Source organism: Condylura cristata, unplaced genomic scaffold, assembly GCF_000260355.1.
Source record: "Condylura cristata isolate star-nosed mole 26May11 unplaced genomic scaffold, ConCri1.0 scaffold00005, whole genome shotgun sequence".
In the NCBI taxonomy this organism is placed as follows: Eukaryota; Metazoa; Chordata; class Mammalia; order Eulipotyphla; family Talpidae; genus Condylura; species Condylura cristata.
In genome coordinates this window covers 15,516,478-15,519,902 of record NW_004567106.1, presented here as the reverse complement: position 1 = coordinate 15,519,902, position 3,425 = coordinate 15,516,478, and positions in this window count along the sequence as shown.

Genomic DNA, 3,425 nt, shown 5'->3' with positions numbered 1-3,425 from the left:
AGAGACAGAGTATGGAGCAGAATAGACCAATGAAGTACACAGCTGAGGGGAGCAGCAGGCGGGTCAGGAGAGGTCCACGGTGCCATGTGGATCACCTCCAGGGCAGGCAGGGATCGAACTCATGCTGAAGTGGATTTAGCTTTTTAGTGCTGTGCTTTAACTCTGCTGCGCCACCAGGGAGGGTCCTGCCTAGACTATTTTTAAACTGTTCATCAATTTATTTTTTTCCTTTTGCGAGTGGTTTATTTTGCCTAGAAAAGTGCTTCAAAGGGTCATCCAGGTTGGAGCCTATTTCAGAATCAATTTATTTTTAATTTAGGCAACTAATATTAATGTTTTTTGTATTTAAAAATTATTTACAAAGATTATTTTAGATTGAAAATGAAAAGTAAATGCATAGGGCACAAGTTTTAGATTTGGATGGTAAAAATAAAATTCCATTCATTTACTATGATAGTATACCTTTCTTGCAGTTGTCTTATCTGTTTAATACAAACCTTTGAATCTTTACTGCCTGAAGAATAAAGACCCAAACAAAAATCACAAAATCTCAAAAATCTAGTCTACCCTTTCCCATTTCACCCTGTCATACCTCTCTATACCAGTAAGCTCCCATCATACTGAACTCATTTCAAATCCTTCTATTATTGTGCACTTGCATTATGAACCTTTAGTCCTGTATTAACTCAGGTATTTATGTATACGGAATTTCTTCTTTTCTGGTGCAATCATTCTGCCAAATTCAGTTTGAAGTCCTTCTCATATCTCATAGGTTTATATTTTTCTGTATTAATAGTAATTTTACCTTTCTTGCCTGAATTGTCACTTGGCTGCTTGATATCAACAATAAAATAAAATATAATCTTTTCCAAGTAAGGACATTAAATATTTGTGAATAAAAAGGCAATATGTTGCTGGAGGTTGTGAAACAGGTTACACAATTTACCTCAGTCTGCCTTTCTAATTACAATCATCCAGTTCTTGTCATTTTCTTTTTCAAAATATACTCACCTACCTTACCAAGTGTGAGTTCTATACTGTCATTTATATCCAGCTCGAAGTCTATGATTTATGAGTGATGCCTGTAGTTTCTGTGTTTGTTCTGAAAATTTCTCCTCGTGATCTGGAAATCCACGAAATAACAAAAATAAGCTATTTGATCCAAATCACAGAAAATACAATGTGGAGTAGGTACAGAGAATGATCCTATTCAGAAAGTGAAAGAATGGGAAGCACAATCTGATCCTGAAATCTCATGTGGCAGCAGTTACTGTTGACTGAAAATGTGGATACATTCTGGTTAAGCCCTGATTTTACTTGGGGGGATTAGTTTTAGCTCACTCTTTTTTGTGGTTCTTACTTCACCATCTGGGAAGTCTTGTCCATCTAAAAAGGACATTAAAGAATAGACCCTCCTTGGAAGATGGTCCTGTATTTGAACGTCTCATTTCCAGAAGAGTGGAGAGTACAAAGTCTCACTTCTCACCTCAAATAATCACCATCTCTTTCATTCAATGCTGATGGTTCTTTTAATAGTAGTGGGTCAGTACTGCTTCTGTTCTATTTGTTTCCAATCTATTTTTTTTACATCAATGTTCATATAAACAATTCTTTTTCAACTCACCTTTCTTTTTCTAGACTTACTTTCAGACATTATGGTCCTACTAGGCTTTGATAAGAGCGTTACACTCTTCTATTTGTCTAGACTTTCAAACTGTTAAATTAACAGGAATTACTGCGGCATTAATTGAGATGTTTCAACAAAGGTGTGATGGCTACATGCTTGACTGGGCACTTTTATTGAGGCTTTAGTTGACTCTTGTAACCCAAACACTTTCTCACTTTTACCTAACACAGCTGGAGATGAGAATCAGTCACATTTTCTACCTCTGCAAATCTCTAGATATCTAGATGCTCTACTCTGTTCTTAAAGAGTTTGCAAACTATTTGACTCCAATTCTTTACTGTGTGACCTTGTCAACTGTTAACAACAGTAAATGACATGTTAGCATAGTATTTACTTGCCATTTTAATGAAAACTATGAATTCATCAGAGATACTAACTGTATTCCAATTGAAAACTGTATCAACAAATGTTAAAGTAGTGGTCACATAGATTGCTAGCATTTCTAGCTTCTGGTTGAGTTCCCTTGACACTGAACCCAATGCCAGATATTTTAATATTTTTTATTATGGTAACATGCCACCACACTTTGAAAACCAAATTCTTTACTTGGCATGAATCTCAGAGAAAGTAGCCAAAGAAGGCTACCTTATCCCTCAGTCACAAACTGCTTTCAGATCTGGTGACTTGCAACAATGAAAGTTTATTTTTTTCACTTGATACAAGTCCATACAGGTCAGCAATGGCTCTGCTCCAAGTATTGTCCTTAACATATAAGTGTCTATTTTGGACATGGCTGATCTTGTGGCAGAGAGAAAAGAGAGATGTGTTGACTCTTTCAAGCTTCTGCTTATGCATGACACATGATAAATTTCACATCTCATATTTTAATAAAACAAGTAATTTCATAAGTCTGACATTAATGAGGAAAGTAAGTGATATAGCCTTTGAAGAGTCATAGAAGGTATTTGTATACAATATAATCAGACATAGATGCCAATCCTTTTTTAAGGTTAAAATTTGTTTTTACACTGCCCTGTATCATTGCTTTTTGTTCTACTTTTCCAATCCCTGCTTAAAAGAGGCCATAGACGCCGCCCTCTTCAATTTTAATGAACAAAATTTAAACTTTTATGTTTTGACATTTTGGCTATATTTAATGAAATTCATATTCTGTAACTTTGCTTTGCTACATTTCCAAAAGCATCATCTAACTGCTCTGTTAATGTTACCTCTAACAACTCGGTCAAGGACAAAAAAGACAGCCACTAGATTTTACTTTCCTATTAACAAAGCATTACTATATACCCAGTTATTTATTTTAGTATCAACTGTTATAATTAAAAACAGAATATTGCAAGAGTTCTAATTTATTTGTTGAACATTTACCTATACTAAATGCTTCTTGATTTCTATGTTCACTTCTAACCATCTCTTATGTTTTTGTGCTGATTTTAACATATCCATACTCTTTACCACAATCTACAAGGTCATTCTCATAAATACCTTACAACTCCTGGCCTCATTTTCTTCTCCTTTGTTATGTGTCTGTCACACTGATCACCCTTAAAAAAGTTTTTAACATCTATAAATTATTACTCCTGATTACTGGAATGTAATTTTCCCAGATATTTACTAGATTGCATCTTTCTTTTCATTTAGGTTTCAGCTCAAACAATACTTCCCCAAACATTGCACCTGAAATTCCTGAACTGCACGTCCTTTGTATTCTCACCTTACCTTCTCTCCTAAGCAATTTCATTCAGTCATATGGCTTTGTTTTCCATCAATAAACTAAGTC